At 41.3% G+C, this 23,768-nt stretch overlaps 1 protein-coding gene across 2 annotated transcripts in view; it reads right to left on the reverse strand.

Moving 5' to 3' along the window:
- LOC131075837 (SNF1-related protein kinase regulatory subunit gamma-1-like) overlaps positions 1–23,768 on the reverse strand; it is a 108,926-nt gene that overhangs the window by 50,925 nt on the left and 34,233 nt on the right. The gene's annotated exons all lie outside the window — the stretch shown is intronic.

The following is a 23,768-nucleotide window of genomic DNA, read 5'->3' on the forward strand; positions in this document are numbered from 1 at the left end:
ATTATGCGATCTACTCCAGGAGCAAAGGAATTTCAAGAGATTATATTCAAGCCAAAATGTGGGAAGAAGGAAACTGCCTCCACAAGTCAAGATTCACTAAGTGTTGAAGATCTTACTTGCTTGTTTCAGACTCCACTGCAGCAGCAACCGATACCGAGAGTAGTTGGTGCGAGTATTCAACAAGGACCCATTCAAGCACCAACACCACCAACTGTTCAACAACAACCAGCACCTACAATGGCACACCAGTAACAGCAACAGCAACAAGCCCCGAGAGTGGCTTGGCATCCCATAAATGCTTCACCACTCGCATCTTTTACCGCATATCATGACATGCCAAAGAATCGGGAGCATTTCTACACCAAGTTCCACGTTAATGATGTCAATCGTACTGTTGAGGAGCATATTAAAGTATTTGAGGATACTCTCCAGAATAGAGATATCCAACACGAGGATGTCGCCTGTCGGCTATTTCCGTATTCATTGGGCAAAGAAGCATTCTATTGGTACATCAATTTGCCTGTAGATTCCATTGGAACTTGGCAACAGGTGAAGGACGCATTCTTGGCAAAATTCAAGTTGCCTGTTTCCCCAGCAGAAGTGTATCGGCAATTCATTGAGGTAAGAAGACAAGAGCAGGAGCCGATTAGCGCCTTTAACAACAGATTCCAAAGAGCTTATTCCGCGTGCTCGCCATACAATGTGAATGATGAAGGAGCTAGAAATATATACTATGCAGCCTTGGACTATTTCACCTCTATGTTTGTCCAGCAAACCAACCCAAATGATCTAAAGACAGCCTATGATGAAGCTTTTAAGATTAGCCTACGATCACCCGCGACTGTTACAAGAACAATGCCTTATAATCCGCAAGTTGGCGCAACGAATTATCTTCCTGATGTCAATCCAATCCAGTTCCTGCTCCTGGGAATCAATTAGTGCCTCATCCAAGGGCCCCGATGTCACAAGCTTTGCCATCGCAGCCAGTCTACCTACAAAACACAGCCACTCCATCCAAAACTCAAGAAGAAAGGGACGAGATGAAGGAAATGATAGAACAAGTGAAAAGGTTGTCTACTAAGGTGACTTACCTTAGAAATCAGAATAACCAGATGCAAAGCATGCAAAGAAATAATCAGGCATACCAAGGAGGTAATAGATGGTATCAGAATAACCCTCCAAATCATCATGAAAACCATCAAGGACATGGTACCGGACATCAAAATAACTAACAGTCATGGTTTTCAAAATAACAATAATAACCAAGGGTTCCATAAGAAAGCATGGAACATAGCACCAAATAATGGGGGTGTGCCTTCACCACTGGACAATCTGCCACCCTCCGACAATAGGCCGGCAGATAAAGTATTCCTTGCAGAGGCCGCCCTGTCAACTTAGTGTAGGCTTCACAATACAAGTCAGCATTCTGAGCTACAATGTCATGAATTCCAAGTAGCTGCTGATATTTTCAAGCAGGAAATGAAAAATTCCGAGGGTCCTGAAAATCCTCCGACGACGGGATACGAGATAGTCCCGACACAAAGATATGACCAGGCCTTGATTCTGGAGGATTTTAAATTCCCGCCTGAATTTGAGGATTATACGCCACCACAGGGATCTTACAAATTCCCACCAGCATTAGCAAATGACCCTGTGGAGGCACCTGTATATCAAGAATCATCAAAAGGTTCGCCTGATAAACCTCTGGTCAAAGATGGATACATTTTCCCTTCGCTGAATAATAGTGTTCTAGTGGAAGTGGTTAGCGAGGTTCAAGCATTTCAACAATCAAAGGGAAATGTCGCCCCGAGAGCATATCAGAGAAATTATCGGAACCACGAACCTCTAACATCATCTATCCCTCCGAATAATTTCTCAACTCCTCCAAATCCCAACGCCAGCAATGTTCCTAGTCCTCTGAGGGATTCACCAGAGTACAAGCAAACGAGTCCAACATCCACACAACCTGCAAAAAGGAGACAGCAAGATAATCCTCCCAGGGAGGAGTTGAAAAGATTGAGCTCTTATGTTCTGGAAGAATTCAAGAAAATCAAGATAAGTTTGCCTCTGTTTGAACTAATGAAAATTCTTGAAGTAAGAGATTCTTTGTTGGGAAGCCTAAGCGATGCTCCTGTATTGAGAAGTGCCCCGCAAGCTATGACAAATGTTCAAAGGGACGCTCCCAACAATCTAAACCTGGCATCAAACACAAACGTTGTTCAAGATGTACCACAAGTCTTTTCCAATGCATTCGACGCTCTGCAGAAGCCCCCGAGAGCTTTATCGGAATGGTGCAGAATTCTCCCTATGCTCCACAAGAACAGAATCCTGCAACGATTGAACCGGCTCTACAAAGTACCCCTGCAGTAAAGAAAGAAGAAATAATTCAGAAGGTTAGTGAACCTGTGAAGCCAACTTTTACCAAAATCATTCAACCACTGGCTACGAGTCAAGATTCACAGCAGGAAGCGAGAAGTCAGGAATTTAACAATAATGGTGAACAGAGAAGGAAGCCCACAATTTGTTATCAAGGGATGATCCTGCTCCTTTCTTGGTCTCTGTTAGGATTTTTGGCAAGCTCTTACACAATTGCCTGATAGACTCTAGCGCTTCAAGCAACGTAATGCCATTGGCGGTGTGTCAGAAACTAGGATTAATGCCTCTACATACAAACAAGAAGGTCACCCAGCTTGACAAGACTGAAGTACCCGTTGTTGGGGAGCTCAATAACATTCACATGCAATTGGCCGCAGACCCAAGAGTGCAGAGTTGTATTGACATTTCGGTCGTGGATATTCCAGATGGGTATGGCATGTTGTTAACTAGAGATTGGTCAAGGAAGTTGAATGGATATATCTCTACTAACTTTTCTCACATGTGGCTTCCATGGAAGGGTGTTCCCAATCAGATCAGAATTGATAGCATGCCCAAATTGCGCCTGACAATACTGAATATGGAGAAGATAATGAGATCCTATTTCTGGAGACTGATTTGGGTACCTATAGGCCCAAGGTTGAGGAAGTTTTGATGCTGCATGGCTCAACAGAGATTGAGCAGAGGGAAGAGATGCCTAACTCCACAGAGATTCTTATTGAAGATGATCCTGAGGAACAGCCAGGTGGAGGCAAGGATATGTTTGATAGTTTTAGAGATTTCGTCCTGAGGAGTGTAGAGCAGGAGACTCAGTTGGGTAGAGGCATTGGCACTCGTGATTTGTTACTACCCAAATGGTGCAGAATTCACAATGCTTTTCACTCAAAGTTTACCTGTGAAATGTGCAAACTTGCTATTGAGCAAGTAATGAAGATGGTTCCGCCGAACCCAGCAATGACAAGTATTGTAGAAACTTAGTGATGTTGAAGCCATTTCCAAGGTAGTTTTGGAACTCGAGGATGGAAAAGCAAAAATTTCTCAAGAAGAAAAGAAGAAAGTGGTCGATCAGTCATCGCCCCGAGTTCAAAATGTTGATCAAATATGGACCTTAAGGTTCGATGGGTCCAAATCCAAGAATGGGAGTGGCGTTGGAATTGAATTGATTAGCCCAACTAGAGAGGCTTATCTAGCTGCATACAGACTGCAATTTCCCTGCACTAACAATGTTGCTGAATACGAATCATTGGTTCATGGATTGCTCCTCGCAATCTAGAAAGGTGCAAAGACCCTACATGTGTTGGGAGATTCACAAATTGTGGTGCAGCAAATAAGGAAATTATACGCTTGTTATGACAAAAGGTTGTGTCGCTACCGTAACAAAGTATGGGACTTGATTGAGAGTTTTAATGCATTCAACATCAAGACGATACACAGAGGTGATAATGAGACCGCGAATGCATTAGCTCAAGCAACCAGTTCCTTGGAGCCCCCTGCCATGGAAGGCTTGAAGAAATTTACAGTTGAATGAACTTCAGTTCCCTCCGTGCCAGACAATGTTACAAATTTTCAAGTGTTCGAAGATGATAAACACATTTTAGACTTTCTTACAAACTCAAATGTGTTTATGGCGCAAATAATTGATGAAGAGGAACTTGAAGAAGCGGAGTTTGATGCTGACAGGATAATGAACCTGAAGACAAATACTATCCCTCGCGGAATAATTGAGTTGGAAAGACTCTTTGAACCTGATAGGTTGAGCAGGAATCAAACTATGGAAGGTAGTGAGTGTGAAGCTGTAAACTTGGGAAAAGATGGACAAATAAAGAATGTGTTTATTGGGAAAGTTTGTACCCCAGAAGAAAAGGAAAGAATTATGAGAAACTTGAGAGAATTCTCTGATGTTATCGCATGGGGATACGAGGATTTGAAAACCTATGATACCTCTCTTTTCACACACACAATTCCACTGAAGCCAGGAAGCAAGCCTTTCTGGCAGAGACAGAGGCCTGTGAATTGCTAGAGCCACTAATTTATCAAGAAGTAAAGAAACTACTCTCAACAAGGAGAATATTCCAGTTAGGCACTCGACGTGGGTCGCCAATCTGGTTTCGGTAAGAAAGAAAAACGAAGAAATAAGGTTGTGTATAGACTTCTGGAATTTGAATAGGGCTTCTGAGAAGGATAATTACCCTCTGCCATCTTTGGACGAGGTGTTGCAAATTGTTAATGGTTCTCAAATGATGTCGTTCCTGCACGGATACTCTGGATATAACCAAGTTCTGGTGGAGGAAGAAGACAGATTGAAGGCAACTTTTACCACCAAGTGGGGCACCTTCACCTACAGGAGAATGCCATTTGGCTTGATCAGTGCAGGAGCCACCTTCCAGAGGGCGATGGACATTGCATTTTGTGATTTAGTAGTGTTGTGCATTGCACACGCTCCCTGTCGTCAACAGGGTCCCCCTCTTTTCGTTTTTTAGCCTTCGCCCTGTTGAGTTCTGCGCAGGGTGTCTCGCATCTTTTTTGAGTGTGCCCATAATCAGTCCAAGGGACAATGTTGTCATAAGCGTAAGCCTGGGAATCCGCAAGGTGCGTTTAACGCTCAAGCGTTAAAATTTCAAAAGATCGCTTAAACTGAAGGAAGTGCTAAGTCTGAAACTTTGCAAATGTCCTTTTTCGACTTGCAAAATCGCCTAAGTGTGAAAAAGAGATAAAAGCTTGCAAAAGTGGTATAAATCCCGAATTTCGCCAAAAAGGGGTTAAGTGTGAAAAGGAGATAAAAGCTTGCAAAAGTGGTATAAATCCCGAATTCCGCCAAAAAGGGGTTAAGTGTGAAAAAGAGATAAAAGCTTGTAAAAGTGGTATAAATCCCGAATTTCGCCAAAAGAGGGGTTAAGTGTGAAAAAGAGTTGAAAGCTTGCAAAAGTGGTGTAAATCCCCAATATCGCCGAAATTCAACAAAGGTAAATGGCAAAGTGTCAAAAGTTTGCAAGGCTCCTAAAACCCCTGATTTTCGGCGAAATGAGTATTTATGCAAAAGAGATTAGAGTTTGAAAAGGCTCCTATTTTGCCAAAATTCGGCGATTAATTGCAACAAGTTAAAACTATTAAAACTTTGCAAAAGGGGCGAAATCGCCAACATAAGGAAAATTGCGAAAAAGTATAAAACTTTGCAAAGGGACCAAAAGCCCCGAAATTCGCACTAAGGCATAAAATTGCGAAGAAGTGATTAAAGTTTGCAAGAGGGTGTATTTCGCTGAACTTTGGCATAAAACGCAAAGGGACAAAGTTTAAAGAACTTTGAAAAAGGTCATGAAGCCCCGAAGTTCGACATAAAGCGCAGAATGTCAAAATTTTATCATCTAAAACGCCGAACTTCAACATGAGGAAAATCGTAGAGTTAAAAGTTTGCAAGAAGCCCAGATTGCACAAGTTCGCAACCATAAAGACAATCGTGAAGTATAAAACCTTGCAAAAAGACCCATAACGCCGAACTTCGGCAACATAAAGAAATTCGCAAACAAAAGAAAAACGTGAAGTATCGAAAGAGTTAGAAGCATCAAAATCATGAAGTTTAAAGGGTCGAAAACGCCGAACTTCAACTAGAGAAAAATCGCGAAGTTAGAAGCTCGCAAAAGAGGGCAATAACCCCAAAGTTCGCCATAGTGTAAATCACGGAGCTTTTTTAAGGTTTGCAAAGGGGCCAGAAGCCCGAACTTCGGCAGCAAAAGAAGGAATTTCAAAAAATCACAAAGTATGAAGTCTGCAAAGGAGGGTATTTTTTTCCCCAAACTTTGGCGTAGAACATCAGAATGCAAAAACGTTAGAATTTGAAAATCGCAGAAACCCTACCATTATGCATGAATCGCAAGGCATAGGAAAGGGCATTTTCAAATTTCAAAAAGAAAACAACCTTGCAGGCCGAGTTTGTGCGGATTGACACCATATTTGCCAAGCAAGCTCGCTTTGTCTCCCTTGGAATCATTTAAAATGCATGCAAGATTGGTTAGATGTGTTTATGCAAAATTGAGTAAAGGATTAAATCCCGTAGACCACATCTTTTCCCGTTTGAAAGGCATCAAGCAAAGTAGTTAAAATTAGAGTCTGTCCAAAAAGTTAATCAGGAATGCAAATTTCAGACTTTGGGAATTTAGAACCTCGTTTTTTTTTTGAAAAACTGAACTTAAAGACTAAGTGCAAATCTAGCGATCATTAAACGCCTAAGTCCTTGAAACGCAACCGAATAGAAATTTTTTAATCAAAGAGCTTAATAATATTTCATGTCCAAATTAATCAGGCTCTTTTTTTGAAGTATCATGCTTTCTTCAAAATTCGGTTTTCCATCCTTATGCGCTAACGTATCCCTTTTATCTAACCTGTTTTGTTTCCTTAATCTCGTCTCGTAATCCGCATCCGCTTGTGCAGGATAGATGCCTAAATCTGCGGTAGAATCCTCGAAGACACCTGGTGCAGCTGAAACATCCCGAGCTTCTAAATCAGACATCCCTCGCAAAGGCGAGAAGATGAAATACCAGTACCAGAGAGGAGGACTAAGGGAGTCAAAGGTCCAGAGCATATGGGAAAACATAGGCGATACTGACTTGGGCCACATTGACATTCAGGACTTCAGAGACCATGTATATTCCCCTAATGCCTATGGCAGGCCTAGGCGGATGATGGAAACTGGTATCGCCCAGGCAGCAGGATTTCCTCCATCAGTGCAGAATTATGAGCTAGTAGTTGAGGTTGCCCGACATTATCAGCCAGGGACCAGATTAGTGGTTTTGGAGAATATGGTCCTAGCTGACTTCACACCTGAGGCCATTGGCGACGCATTCAACATCCCCTTCTCGGATAACCCCATTGTGACAACCATAGATGAAGCACAAGCTGCATATGACATGAACCCTGCTAAATGCAGGACATTGATAAACGAGGAATGGTATAAGGAGAGAAGGCCTCCGAGTATTAGAATTGGGAAAAAGACCCCCAGAAGTGACTTTCACAATGAGCATGGAGATATGGTCACCTTGCTCAATCGGGTTATGGGACTCCCCCAATTGAACTTTTTTTAAGAATGGATGTTCTACTTTACAGAGCAGGTCTTCGCCGGGAAATCCAAGTTCGACTAGGCCCAAATCATCAGTGACAATATCCATACCCAGTTGGTCGAACTTGAAGAGAAAAAGCACTTCACCATGACCTCTTACCTAGTTTATATGTTCGGCCGACACCAGCCACTGCCAGGGTTGATCAAGAAAGGTGAAATCGGGAACGGGCTCAATCAAGTAAAGTTGTAGGATTGCTATCCTCAACTACACTATCATGACATAGCTCAGAGGGAAAAGAACAACCCTGCTTATACTATTGGTCAGTATGAGCGTGTCAATGACGCCTTCACAATACGCCTAGTCAGGCTGATGCAGGGGGGATTGCACATAAGGCTCTCAGAGCAGGCTACCATTTTGGTACAAAGGTACGGTGCCTGGTTAATTCAGTTCCCTAGGTTCTATATCCGGATAGCCGGCTTTGAAGGAGCTCCTTTCCGACTTCCACGCTATCCAACCAACAAAATAATTCTTCTAGAAGTTGCAAGGCAAGCACGACCGGTGAACAGTTTACTCAGAGATGAAGCAGTCTGGATTCACCTTCCCTATGATTCTGGGTAACCTCGATGTCCATTTAAAGAATCCAGCACTTGCCAACGAGTCACTTGCTGAGTTAGCCTCTTATGGCCTACAGGAACATTTCCCAAGGAAATGTTTTGATCATGACAATTTGGCAAACAGAGCCTACGACAGGCGCTATAGAGCAAAGGAATCAATTGAAGACTATTGGAAGAATTGTTCTGATGACTATGAGGTCCGACGGCGTGAATATTCAAGGTTAAGTGTGCAGCAAATGCGACTTTATGAATACCGTCGAGTCCCAAATCAGGTAACAGATTCTGGAAATTGCTTACAAATTCAGGAGTTTGAGGCAGTAAGACATCTCTTTCCGGGCATCGATTGGTCACAGGATCCAATCACTGATTTTGAGGCAATTATGGCAGCCCCAGGAAGGTACAGCGATCAGTGGTTACACCAACAGATTGAGCAGCTAATTCATGAAGGAGTCCAATTCACCTACCATATGATGGGTAGTCTTGATTCTCGGTCCTCGGAAGATGAGGGAACCTCAAGTGCGCCAAAGGAAGAGGTTGAGAGGCCCGAAAAAAGGAAGAAAGCCAAAGCTAGCAGAGGGACTCGAACATCTAAAAGAACTAGAAGGGAGAAGATCCCTATTAGAAGGCCAGAAGTCACTTCATCATCCAAGGACCCCATTTCTGATGATGATGTAGTTGAACTTGATTATATACCTGCTCTGCCTTCCCAGAGCAATGTTGATGCATTTGAAGCTGATAATCCTCCAGCACAAGACAAGCTAAATACAGAGGTGAGGATTATTAACGCTGGCGAACCTGAAAATCAAGTTGAGGAAGGAGAAATTCTGTCCAATCAAGGGGCTGCTGTACATGAACTCACCTAAGGGAGTCGGCACGAGTTGCAACTGCATAGTACCAGCAAAGATGACACCACCGTTGAAGGAGAACAAAGGGCGGATGAGACCCATGAGCCTAACAGAACTGAGGAACAACCATCACATGGGGATACCAAACAATTGTTCAGTGAGGTAGGGGAGAACTCAGCTGTAAGCAAAGGACTGGACACTTCCTCAACTCCTCCTGTAACAGATCAGTTATAGATATGCAATGAACCAGCTGAAACCTTTAAAGAGCAGAGTGGGAATTTGACCATAGCATCCGGGCAGACCATACCTCAAGACTAGTTAGTCGCTCGTGCACAGCGAAAGGCAGCCACCAAGCCACCTATCGACTTGGAGGATATTTTCTCTCGCATAGGGGAAACAAAGTCCAAAGGGAAGAAAAAGCCTAAGACCTACTCCCGAATAACCAAGGATGAGCAGAGGAACCACACCATCCATATCGCCACCTCGCCTGTCGATAAGCCAGCAGATCAAATTGCGTTGGCCGATTATAGCATTACAACCGTCCTGATAGGGCGAGCCACCAAAGAACAAGAAAGGGAGGAGCTCAAGGACTCCATGCAAAACATGCTCAGGCAACTCGACGAGATAACTGCTGAGAGAAACATGTATCAAGTTTGTGTCGAGCAGGCCGAGGGGTGTGTTGATCACTTGTTGAGAGTGTTGCATAATGCCCCTAAATCCCATGTTCCCCCATCAGCATTGGCGCAAAGGACTACAGCAGAGTTTGAAGGAGTACAGAATACCGCCAAAGCTGTCAACGAATGGATTCGAGACATTGAAGAAAGGGGAGAGCTAATCATTGAAGATGTAAAGGAAATGGCCCACCATCGAGAGACCATTTTTGTCAAATTATTCGAGGTAAAGAGGGAATGCCTCAGGGTTCATGAGGTCGTTGCTAAAACTCTCCCCCTCATGAGGACTCTTTTCTGGACCCATGCGCATATTCCTACATTATCCGCCATCCTGGATCCCTATAACATCAGCACTTTTAAAGAATGGTACTAGACCATCACCATGAAGAGCGAAACAAAAGATATCATTAATAAAGAGCAGGCAGAATGCGAGGAAATTTTGAAGGACATGAGGGACCTCGGTGGCCGGATTCTCCGATCAATGGTTTTGGGTTGGAAAAATAGTTTGTCCGATGACGTAGTGCAGCCGGACTGGGAGGATAGATTGAGAATGGATAAGATCGCCTACTCCATGGAGGACCTGGATTTTGCTAGTAGATTGCATTCAGATATTTTATGTTTTGAGGCTCATCGGTCCGACTGGAAGGATGGGTTAAAACATGTAGATCGTCATTTAGAGGGCATGCAATATAAGATACGTCATCCTCCTATGCCTCTGTTCATGGTGTTGTTCTAGCTGTGTATCAGGTTTCAAGAGTATGTTCGTGCAGAACGTACGGCAGGTCGAGACCTCTTGAAAGAATATTTAAGTGCTGAGGATGAATTTCTAGAAAAGGGATCTACAGCAGAAAAAGAAAAAGTGCCTTCATAAAGTGCATAATTCTTTTAAAATCTAAAAAGGCACTTTTGGCCATAAAGTTCATGTTTAACCGCCAAGTCAACTGTAAATTTGGAGCTCCGTGCATGTGCACTTTTTGATCTGTTGTTGGTAGTTATTAATTGCCTTTTTAGGTAGTTATTGTTCCTCCTTGGGTGGTTGTTGATATTTACCTCCTACTTATGGGCATGGGTTCTAAGTTGTAGAGAGGAATCTGGGCCACTTGTTTTGTTTAAATCTTGGCCATTCATCTAATTTTGAAACTCTATTTAAAGGGACTGTTTTTCCCTTTTTTTTTGTAAGAAGTCTAAAGATTGTTGCTGAAGCTCTGGCGAAATTTATGCAGAATTAATGGAAATTAAAGTTGTTTTGTTTCATTTCTTTGTGAGTGCATGGTCTCCTTCACCATTTAATATTTTTGCTATGTATTTTGTTTTCAAATAGTATTTTTAGGATAAATATTTGATAGAAGCCTTGGTGTTCATATCATTAAGGACTGGCTGATTGTCACTCCCCCTACATGGTTAGTCTGAACCCATTCATATGCTCAGTTCGGTTGTTAAACATCAAGTGAATGAATGTCAAAATTCTGCATTTATGTTTAGTAGCATGAAAATTTAGTTCCCTTTGAAGATTGCACTAGATTTTTACAACATTGTGCCTTTTCAGCTAATAATGTTAAATCTGGTTTTTTGGAGGTTTCTGTCTGTTTTCCTGAACATGTTATCTTAGATAATTAATCAAATTTTCTCTATCTCTTTTCCCCTTTCCTTTTTCCCCCTTTTTTTATCAAGAAGAAACCATATAGTCAAGCTGAGATAATATCAATCCAAAAAAAAAACCAACTGATATAGGATTGTTAAACTTTAGGGAACTCACTCGAAGTCGTTCATCTAACCTTAAGTCCACTTTGTGTTTCCAGCAAAACACATCAGACCACTAAGTTATCCTGCAGTCAAGACTTGACAACCGAAACATTGAGGTAATCCCCATTGATCAATTAAAAACAGCACTAGGGATTTCCTTATTTCAAGAGAGGATAGGATTCTTAGTACTATATTCTGCGTTGGCCGGATGGAACCGTAGTAATGCGATTTCAGACATGTCAACAAGTAGGAAAATGCATAATAATTTATATGGATGATCTCATAGTGTTTTCTAAAAGAAGAGAAGATCATATTGATGATCTGAGGAAAATATTCCAAAGCTGCAGAAGGTACGGGATATCTTTGAATCCCAAGAAATGCATGTGTTGGTGTAACTAAGGGGAAGCTTCTTGGACACGTTATTTCTGAGAAAGGAATTTCTATTGATCCAGAGAGCATCGAGGCTATTTCAAAGATTGGCATGCCTGCTAGTTACAGGGAGTTGAAATCATTCTTTCGCAAGATTAACTTCGTCAAGAAGTTTATTACTGGATTCGCTAAGATCATGAAGCCACTGAATGACATGTTGAAGAAAGGAGCAGAGATAGAATCGACAGCTCCGACGAAGCAAGCATTTGAAGAAATAAAGCAAGCAATTGTTAATGCTCCAATCCTTGACAACCTTGATTATACCAAGTCTTTTTATTTGTACTCCTTTGCTTCAGAGCATACTTGCGCAGCAGTTCTCACTCAGAGAATTGAAGAGAAAGATGAACATCCAATTGCTTTCATGAGTGCTCCGTCAAAGGATGCAGAGCTGAGGTACCCGAACGTGGAGAAACAGGCCTATGCATTGGTCAAGGGTATTAAGAAATTCAGGCATTACTTATTAAGAAGCAAGGTGTTCGCCATTGTTCCTGATGCAGCTCTGAAGACTATATTGATGGAAAATGAATTGGGTGAAAGAAGAGGCAACTAGGTCGCCACGATCCAAGAATATGACATTAAAATACAGCCGATGAAGTTAGTCTAAGGTCAAGCATTATCACAGACAACTACCACAACAGGACCTGGACTAATGCAACAGACTTACGTTCTTGAGGAAGTATCTCCTGGAGAATGGTACGATGATGTTGTTTAGTATTTACTGAACCACAGATGCCCTTCGCATTTCAATCCTGTCTGGAAGAGGGCGTTAAGGATGAAGAGCCAGAGATGCATGTTACAAGGAGCTGTGCTATACAAGAAAAGTCACGAGGGGATATACTTAAGATGTGTAGGAAAAGAAAAAGCCAAACAAATTATGGAGCATTTTCATGGTAGATTTGGGACCAGTCACAGAGGTGGTTTGGCTACAGCACATCAGGTTGCCAGAGCAGGATATTATTGGCCCACATTGTTTAAAGATGCATACGAACATGTGAAAGGATGTCACACGTGTCAGGTGGTCGTTGTTCAAGAAAAGAATCCTGCTATACCACTTCATCCAGTTGTTGAAGTAAGGTCGTTTGCTCAATGGGGATTGGACTTCATTGGAGCGATCAATCCCCCTTCTTCAACTCAGCATAAATACATCCTTGCTGCTACAAATTATTGCACAAGGTGGTCCGAAGCCCAAGCCCTAAAACTGTGCACCACTGATGTCATGATCAAATTTCTCGAGGAGAACATTATTACAAGATTTGGATGTCCACACGCCTTGGTGTGCGACAATAACCCTGCATTCTCATCATTGAAGTTTTCTAATTGGGCCTTCAAGTATGGGATCACACTGAAATTCTCTTCTAATTATTATCCCCAGGGAAATGGGTTGGCTGAGTCAACAAATAAGAATTTGTTGAGTGCTATCAAGAAGCTACTAGATAAGAATCCCAAGGATTGGCATACACTGCTGAGGTTTTCTCTTTGGGCAGACAGGACACGGATGAAGAACTCCTTGGGAACATCTCCCTATCATCTAGTTTATGAAGAGGATCCAATGTTTCCCATCCAGCTAAGAATTCCAACTCTGCAGTTCCTGCAAGAATATTTGGATGGTGAAGATGAGGTTTAGACGCGTCTTTCACAATTGCTACACCTTGAGGAGATAAGGGATCAAGCATTGGCTAACTTCGCGAAGCATCAAGGAATGGTCAAGCGGTGGTTTGACAAAAAGACCAAGGTCAAGTGTTTCAAGATTTATGACTTGGTTTTGTATTGGGATAAGGCCCACGAAAGGAGAGGTGATCATGACAAGTTCGACAAGTTATGGATGGGCCCTTATCAAATTTCCAAAATCCTTAGAGATAATGCATTCAGATTAAAGGCTTTAACAGGGGAGGATGTTCCATTGCCCGTCAACGGGCAATTCCTTAAGCATTATTTCCAATCATAGGTCTCCCTATGAGACCTGCTTTGTACTATATTAGATTAAGTTTTGTTCCCCCCCTGTGGGTTTTAGTTTCCTCTTTTGGTTTGTTTTTCTTCGTTTGCTTTGGGTTTTGTTTTGGTTTTGGTTTGCGGCCTTTGGTGCCAGTTTCCCCTTGAACTTGTCCGCTCGTGTGGTTTTGCTTAGGTCTAGGGTTTTGGGTGGCCTAAAAGTGTTCGGAGTCTCTGTTTGTAGGTGATGTGGTGATGTTTCACCGATGTTTTCCATGGTATCCAGACCTTTGCTCTAAGTCATTTAGATCTCTTAGGAGAGGTTATGGTTGGTGAAAATTTAACATCTTGCTTCAGCGCCACTGGAATCTCCAAACCCATAGTAGGCTTCTTTGCTTACGAGCCAAAAGGAATTCACGGAAACAAAATGAAATATCAAAAGAAAAAGAAAAGAAAAGATGAAAAAATGAAAAGAAATATCAAAATATTGGCTTTGGGAATGTGCAGATAACTCCACCGAGGCTATGGACGCCCAGCCGGCAGTGGAGCAATATTCATGGAATTCCAGAGACAACCTCGTCGGGGCTATGAACGCCTGACTGGCAGCGAGGCAATGTCTCGGATGCTTTTGAAGTATAGATACCATTAGCCTGCCATAACTAATTTTAAGAGTTTTAGATGATCTCCTGGAACAAAGTCGATATCCATGCACTTGAATTTTACTCTGCATTCAAACCCTGAAGTGTTTCTCAACACTTGAAGTGTTTTTCAACACTTCACCCGTGGAGTCGCCAGATGTTGTGACCTAATCACACATCACCCCATCCCAGATAGGGACCCCCTACCTTTTAGGCCCTTTTTGGTCGTTTGGTCTTTGTTTTTGTGGGTTTTGGTGGCAGTCTTGTTAGTCTCTCCGCTTTGCAAGTGTTCGAGGGTCATTTTGATTTAGTCTACTTTTTGTTTGAGCGAATTTGGTGAAGTCTAGGGCATGTTTTGTCTTTTTTAGGATTTCTGTTTTTTGTCCTAGATTTTAGGGGTTTCTGTTAGGGTTTTGAAGAAACTAAACATACAACGGGAATCAGGACCTTTCAAGGAACCTCCCAGTAAAATTTGAGCCAAAACGGAGCAACTTTCTATGTTTAGTTAGTTCCTATTTTTTAAGGATTCTACTAGTCCCGGAATGTCGTCATTTTGCCAAAAATCAAACTTACTATTTTTAGTAATTTCTATTTTTGGTAAGTTTCTATTTATAGTAAATCATTCATGTGTCCTGTCTAGGGATCTAACGCTGACATTTTAAAGGTTTCTATTTTTCATAAGTTTGTTTAGGCAGGACCATTCGGGTAAGGTGACTGTTGGTAACTTTATTCTGTGTTTGACGCTGTCAAAAAAACACGTCAACATGTCCCCATGAATATGAAGTCACTACAATCATTTTAGGAATAACTACCAAGAAGCAAGAAGCTGAAGACTTGGATAATTTAGTTGCTTCCATGAAGGCAAGAGTGGACAAGGAAGTAGAAAAGAAGAAGGAATATAAGAAAGAAGTTGAGCGCCTAAGGGAATACATTCAACACTTGACTAAGCCACTTAACCAGGCCAATCCAGAAGCTCCTCCACTCTTGAATCCACAAGAAACAGTCAAAAGTTCTAAGGAAGAAGCAGTAACAGCAAGAGAGACCAAGGCATGGATGGAAAGCACAAATAAAGAGGCAGCCACATGTGTGGAAAGGTTAGCACTAACATATGGACAAACCTCCTCTTTACTCTCTAGGATTGCAAGCATGGCAGAAGCATGGGCTAATCTCCAAGACATCCAAGGAAGAATTATTCCATGCCTTAGAGAATTGAAAGGAGTTTCAAAGCAAGAACTAATTGATGGAAATGTAATTGAAGGAGCTGCATATAACTTCAACAATTGGCATTGGACATTGGTTGTACACAGTGAAGTCTTGGAGAAAGTGAAGGCAAATGCTAACAAGGCTAAGGAGCTGATAAAAGAAATTCAACACAAGATTTACCTTGTAGCTGCAGAGATACTTGCAAAGAAAACTATCCGAGAGAAGGATATGAAGTTAGAAATCCTGAAGGACAAGACACAGGAAATCTTCTCTACTAGACTAGTCCTGAAGCAAAATCTAACTAAGGCATTGAACCTCCTGTCCATTAGAGATGCTTTCCAAAAACAGGAATTAGATTGGGAAATCACTTTTGTTGTATGTGCAGATGATTTGGAAGGATTAGAATTCAGAGCCAATGTGCTGCCACATGTCACAATGGAAGAGGTTGATCAGATTGTGTCCAAGTTCATCGAACTTTCTGCCTCTCAATAGGAGAAGGGGGTGCAATCCTAAAAGATAGCACCTTGTGCCATTTGTCTTACATGCACTGGATATTAGTTTTATTTTGGGAAACCCTAATTAGGGTTAGGTTGTCTTAATCTCGACTGTTGATCTTAGATTGATCTCGACCATTCATTTGTTTTCAAAAACTCAAAATAAACTCATTCTCTCATTTCATTTCAGTGCGGGGAGATTTATGAAATTAATGCATAGAGCTAATTGAATAATAAAAAATTCATTATCAGTATTGTTTTGAAGTCTTATTGTTATCAAGTGGTTGCTTGGTTGCATATTTCCTTCAACACTTAGAATAGATTTGCTTTAAGTATTTGTTTTAAAGTTGGATGAATGAAGGATTGATAGTTTAGATTGGTGAAACTTTTGCGCATACTTTCTTTGGATGGATGATTTTAACTCAATGTGTAAAGTTACCCTGAGCTTTTGATGTGGATGCTTAACTTCTACTTTGAGTAATATTGTTCAAATGTTGGTATTATTCATAAGTGTGAAAATCTTGAGCACAACCTTAGAAGATTGCACATGCTTTCCATAGTTGTCCAAGAGTGACGAAACAAAGTGTTGTTTATTGGTTTCACCCAGCCTACAGCGTCTCTTGAGTTCCTAGCAGTAGTTAGAATCCCTAAACCCTTATCCTTTTTATCCTTTTTTGAAATCCCAAATCAGAAAATCCAAAAACAAAGAGTGTTTATTGATAAATTCGCCTAAGTCCAACTTGTGAATGATATCAGTTGTTTCTGATCAAGGGAAAAATAGGTTTGAGGGGGAGCCAAAACCCCATACAACAGGTTTTGAAGGGACCCGAAACCCTCAAATTTTACAAGGATCTGGAACCTACAATGAGACTTCTGCCAAAAAGATAGGCAAATAAAATCAGCAGACTACAACAACAAATCTGGCTAGTGCTAGCCAAAAGCCAACACAACCACAAGCAGAAATAAGCCAACAAACTAAGAGAAAATCAATACAAAACCTGTTGGCAAGACAGCCTAAGCCTTTAGCTGAGGTTGATAGACTCCCTCAACCAAACATCAGGGATTTTCCGGGTTCCCCAACCCATATACAGAAAATTCGGGCAGCAAAAGGCTAGCCCGACCCTTAACCAAAAACTAACACAATCTAAGTTAGGCCCTTCAAAACTATCAGCATCCAGCCAGACATAAGCAAGGGGGTTTTGAAAGGCTCCCCTAACCTTCGATTTGGATTTTAAAATGGCTCCCAAAACCACCAAGAAACAGCCAGCAGTCCCAAAGTAACTGTTCACACCTTTAATAGCAAAACACCCATCCACCTCAATAGGATAGTGACCCACCTCCATAGGGGCTGAAAAGAGGGAAAACAATCATAGAGAGACCCAATCTGCTAGCCACAAATCAAAATCCAGTGACCAAAAGAAGGCACAGTGAAGCTTTGCTAGACAGCTGGGTTTTGGAGAGGCACCCACAACCTCAATAGGGGAAAGAGAAAGAAAAGCAGAAAGCCGACCATCCTCTGTTCTCCCGCAGAAACAAAACAAGGCATCAACATCCCTTCGCCAGTCCAAACCATCAGCATCATAACTGTCCCCTTGACCAAAAAACCCCTTAACCACCCAATCACCATGCAACCACTCCACCTCAATAGGAGGGCACAACACCTCAAGAGGAGAACCATGGGAGTGAGCAGTAAGAGAACAAACCCTCAAAAAGAAACCAACAGGGGAAGCATCGAGGGTATACAGAAGAGACAAGTCCACCACAAGTGTAAAACTCCATCTCCAAAGGAACAACCCCCACCTCGATAGGGGGAAAAAGGTCCATCAGAAGGAGAAGCCACACCATCCGCAACCCAAGATCCAAACAGCCTCTGTTAAACAAAACCGCCTCAGAAAAGTAACATCCAACTCTAACCACGAAGAATATCTCCATCTCTATAGGGGATAAAACCAACATTAAAGGCACAAAAAGTGAAAAAGGATGCCAAGAAGCCACTCAAACCCTAGGCATATCCACCCGAAACCAATCCACCTCCATAGGAAAGGAGAACAACTCAAAAAGAGAAGCAAGGGTAAATATCCAGGAAAGGACAGCGACATAGAGGCGAAACAAAGGACCCACGAAGGGTACAGAACGCACAAGACAAGCCCCATCCTAGCAGGCACCAAATGTAGAAAAGGTCGCCAACGCAGGGAAACAAGGGCTCCGAACCACCATGCACTTAGGAGAACCAACCCAAACACCCACCCCAGCAAGGAGCCGGGGAAGCCGAACCTCCTAAGAAACAGATCTAGACCAAAGCAAGGTGGCCAGATCCACATCTGCCAGAAGCAGGACGACGGCGCCCCCAGCCAAGGTGCCCATGCAAGAAGGATCATCCTCATCGTCATTTGAATCCTCCCCATCCGCAACAGAGGTCGAAACCCTAGAACCAGCGTAGCTCCCGCTCCTGCTCCTTTGTGAATATAGACCCCCTTGTATTTCAGCACACGCTACCCAAGAAGCTATCCACATAAAGTCGCCCGTTCGCACATATAGACCTTGGAGTCGCCTTGTGGTCTTTCTCGCAATCTTGGCACAAGTAGTGATTTTGTTCAAGAGAGGATAGAGTATCCTTGGATATTTTGTTCTAATGTTCGGTATATGATAAAACGCACACCAACAGGACCCCCTTTTTGCTTGCTTTGCTTAGTCACTTTAGTTGCGTAGGGTTTTGATCCAACAGCAATTCGGTCTCAAAATGGTTTTGATTGAAGAAATTTGCATGATTCAAACAAACTCCCAAAATTCCAAAATGATGAACTTCGGTCTAAACAATTGTCATTCACTGTGCTAAGGCTAATAGAGTGAGAATCAACTTAGGTTGATAGGAAGTGAAATTTTCTATGTATGGGAACCCGTGCATCAACTTAGGTTGATAAGTAGGTCACAAAATTGTCTAAGTATAAGACCTTGCGGATCAACTTAGGTTAAGTGGAAAGCGAAATTGCTTAAGTTTAAATGTCAATCTTCAATGATAAGAAAGGGGGTGCGAATCAATCTAGTTGGCAAGAAAGATCGATGAAGAGCATATGAAGAGCATTTTGACCTCAACTAATATTGAACCTCTTGCGCACCAACTTAAGTTGGAAAGCTTAATTAATCAATTTCAACCCTTGATGATGAGAAAGAAATGCGAATCAATTTGAGTTGATAAGAAGGCGAATTTCCTAAAAGGACGACAAGGTATCAACATAAGCAAGGTCCATGTGAGAAGGTTCTATCTTCTTAAGAGACTAAAACATAGCTTTTGCAAAGATAAGAAGGTAAATCAACCTAAGTCGCTCGGGTCAAGGGATTAATGGAAAACAAGAATACTATGACTTGGGATGGTAAAGAAAATCATGCAGATCAACTTAAGTTGGTCAGAATTTACAAAGCATTATGAAGGGTACTTGCACACCATGAGTTGATAAGAAGTTAAATTTGCACATATAAATTCAACTCTTAACAATAAGGAGGAGGATAAGAATTAACCTCCAGCAATAAGAAGTTAACCTTTCTAAAATCAAAAAGGGTGCAAACCAACCTCAGCTCATGGGAAGGATAACTAAAGGTGATAAAAGTCAACATCTACCCTTAAAAGATAAGGAAGAAAATTTCACAAAAGCTCAAATTGAAATCGATTTAAAAAGAAGGCCAAATGAAACAAATTTGAGAAGGATAAAACCAAGAAGTTTGAAAGATACAAGTTACATGAGATGAAGTTCGCTGGAAGAAAAAGGGAGGTGAATTCACTAAACAAAGCAAGATTAAAACCGGCTCCTTAGAAAGATGAAGATACGAGACTTTTAAGCTACAAAGATGAAGGCTGGCAATCATCAAGTCAAAAATCGAACTTGAAGCAAAGGTGGTTACAAATGATGAAGCAAATTTGAAGTAGAATCGAACTAAGATCGCTGGAAGTTTAACAAAATCGTAAGATGCAAGGCGATTTGAATTCTAATTAAAAAAAAAATTCTAAATTTACTTACCAAAGTCGGCTTATGTGCAAGTTGAAAAGGTACGATTTATTAAATAATAAAATGTTTTTGGGCAAAGTCGGCTTATGTGTAAGATGAAAGGATGCGAGTTTTAAGTTGAAAGCTTATAAAAAGAAAATCGAAAATCATGATTTCTAATTCAAAATCCAACTTGCATCAAAAGAAATTCGGACTCAATTAAAATCACTACAAAGAAATTTCCTATGGAAATTTTTGAAGGCAAAACATCTTAGCACCCAAGGTAAATTCAAATCGAATTGCTTCTGCTCCTCCAAAATCACACAGCAGCTGATTATCTCAAGTTCGATCCAAGAAATTTTGGCCAACTTTAATCAAAGGAGGTTGTCTTGGAATCTACATCAAAAGAAGACTCAGGAAATACACTTGGAGAAAAGAATTTAAACATCAATTCGTAGAGGAAAGAAATCAAAAGGCTGGTCAAAGACCAAAGCCTAAAGAGAGTTTAAGTCTGATTTCTGAGTGTTAATTAAAATCCATTCATCCCTTACTTGGAAACCTAACTGCACAATTTGATAATCATTAAAGAGGTAAAGGTATTACTCAGATTTTCTGAGTATTAATCAGATCTTAAGGTTATAACATCCAAATTTTGAAGTATAAGTTACATGCACTATCATGACATTTCCAGAATTTAATGTAAATTACTCTAAGTTCTGATTTTATACAGTTAAAAGTGTACATATTATTCAATAGAATATCAGAACTTAACAACATTATTGGAATTTAATTTTAAAGCATTCTAACTTTGAGATTCTTGCAGGAACATGTCAGGAGCAGAGAAACGAGAATTGCCCGAACTCACCCAAACTCAGCGAGTCCGAGTCAAAGTCATGCCTCCCGAGTCTGTAGAGCTCGGACTCGGACTCGGACTCGGCCAAGTCCAAGAGGCAAAATCGCCAGACTCGCCGAGTTGGTGAGTTTGGCCTAAAATCACCAAACTCGGCAAGTCCAGTGCCTGAAACTCGGCCGCCGGCTGGGTCAAATAAAATGACAAAATAAAAATATTTTAAAAAGTTTTTTTAAAATGAATGAACTCGTCTTTGTTCACTACAACCTTCGTCTGAGAATGAGAAAAATTAGGGTTACAACATGTCAACCAATAGAAAAATAACACCCGACGCCTTATTAAATAATAAAAGTCTTTATGGCCTCGCGGGGCGCTGCCCCTTGACCCCGCGAGGGGCGATGCCCCTTGACCCCACCTTGGGGGCGCTGCCCCCAAACCCCCGTCGAAAAATATGGGGAGAAACTACGTCGATAGAAGTAGGGAAAATTTAACCTCCGAGTTTGACACTAATTGGATCAACCAGGTAGATATAGAGGCTGAGACTATAGCCATGGCAGAGGAGGAGCGGAGAGCACGAGCAGAGACAAGAGATTCGGAGGCAGATAGTGACACAGATGTTCCTAATGTTGGTGAGCATGGCATGGTGTCACGGGAAGCGGCTATGGTTGTTGAATCATCTAGGACCTACCTTAGACGCCTTCGCAGGGGGCCGAGGCCGGAGGGTGCAGGCTCCTTTGAGCCATAGGCTTGTAGTTGTATTTACCTTTGGTATTTGTATAGAACATTTAATGATGATCATATGATGACATGGATTTTTTATTCCAGGAGTTTTATAATATTGTATACATTTGACAATATTTATATATCTATGTTTGTTATTTCCTTCAGCTACAATTTGCGTTTATGCTTATGTCATTGATGTATACTTGTGTATGTAATCAAATGAGCCAAGTTTGATGATGTTATTGTGTCTTTAAGGTGTATTCAATAAAGGGTGCATGAAACAAGTTTTAAATCTTTAAAAATCTCTAAATTTCTTGAGTTTTTCACTTTCCTGAGTCTAGCCGAGTCTGACTCCTTGATCCCGAGTCCGAGTCCGGGTCGGCCTTGCCGAGTCCAAGCCGAGTCCGAGTCCCATTTCTTTGGTCAGGAGAAGGATCAAGGAAGGATCAAATGAAGGCATTACTCAAAGGCTTTTATCCGAAATCTCATATTACTTCAAGATGGAGGAAAATTGGAGACACCAACCTGGAGCAATACGACTTGACCAAGTTCAAGAGGAGGATGTTTGGCACACGCGAGCAAATACCTTCCACCATGGCAACTAACATGATCAAGAATGGAATTTGTCAAGCTGTTGGCTTCCCACACGTAGTCCAATGCAATGGATTTATGGTGGAATGCGCAAGACACTATGACCCCAAAGAAAGGACGATAGTAGCATCCAATGGAATGGTCTTAGCACACCTTACAAAAGAAAGCAATCAGAGAAACATTTGGTATTCCTCATCATGATGGGATGGTTGAATTAACCAAACAAGAATCAAAAGCCTTTTTTGAGAAAGCATCCCGAAGATGTATTAACCTCATTACTTCAGATTGGATAAGTGGACCAAAGAAACCACAATCCAAAATACCAAAGAAGTTCATATATTCTGATTTCAAAGAGGAGTATGGTGATATGGTGTTCTTGCTGAATAGGATCATGGGGCGTCCACAAGGAGCAACATTTGAAACATGGATGTTTTGTTATGTGGAAGAGGTCTCTCTAGGCTTGAAGATGATAAACTGGGGCAAATTGATTAGTGATAACATAGACATTCAGTTGAGAGAGTCGAAAAGAACGAAAGCATTTTACATGAGTTCTTATGTGGTGTACCATTGGCTAGACACATAAGGTACAAAGGGTTGATATGCAAGGGAGAGGTGGGCATCAAGAAGGGACAGCTCAAGGTTTATGATTGCTATCCTCAATTATGGCTACAACATCATCCATATCGTCTTCCACGATATCCCACTGACAAAATGGTACTACTTGAAGTGGTAAGTAGATAACGGAGTTTGATTTCATCCAAAAGGAAGAAGGAAGGCAAGGAATTTCATAACCTATCTCAATTGGTAAACTGATGGAGACATGCTATTCAGCTCAAGCCGCTGAGACAGCAAACCTAGAGTTAGAGTTTTATCAACTTGGTGTATACAAGCAAAGATCACACTTTGATCCTCACAATAGAATACCTACCATTGGAAGAAAAAGGTTTAAACATAGAGTTGATATGGAAGACTATTGGGCAAATCTTACAGACGTTTTGAGGTTAGAAAGAAGATGTGGTCCAGGATGTCAATCGACTTCATCAAGAAATGTAACATCTTTCCAGTTCCAGATCATGTTGAAGATGAAGGAAAATAGGTACTACCACAATATGAACAGGAAAAAGATAAACCCATCTTAACACCTAGTGGATCTCAACCTGAGCTCACTGATATCAATACATTAATGAAGGATGTGTTGGACAATTCAAGATGGTGGGTTGATCCACAAATCAACAATTTGAGAAGCCAATGGCTATCACTCACATATGGCAAAATGAATGAAGATTCCTCCTCTGAAGAAGATGAAGCAATGAAGAAGTAAATAGTGAAGGAGAAGTTCAAGTCTCCAAGAAAAGGAAGAATACAAGTATTAGAAAGGAAGTTGCTAGTGCTGAATCCCGAAGAAAGAAGTCAAAGACAAACACTACCTCCTCAGTCACAAGTACTTCCTCAGTGGGAGAATTAGAAATGAATCGAACTACAATTGAAGAGAGCGACTTGGGAATTGAACAAAGAGTAGAGCAACCTATTTATGATCAAGACAAAACATCACCAATTCAGAATTGTGTGGAAGAAGAAAGGATGGTCATGATAGAAGATCTAGAAGATCATAACCAAAACACAAGTGAGAAACA

This window comes from Cryptomeria japonica, chromosome 3, assembly GCF_030272615.1.
Source record: "Cryptomeria japonica chromosome 3, Sugi_1.0, whole genome shotgun sequence".
Lineage (NCBI taxonomy): Eukaryota > Viridiplantae > Streptophyta > Pinopsida > Cupressales > Cupressaceae > Cryptomeria > Cryptomeria japonica.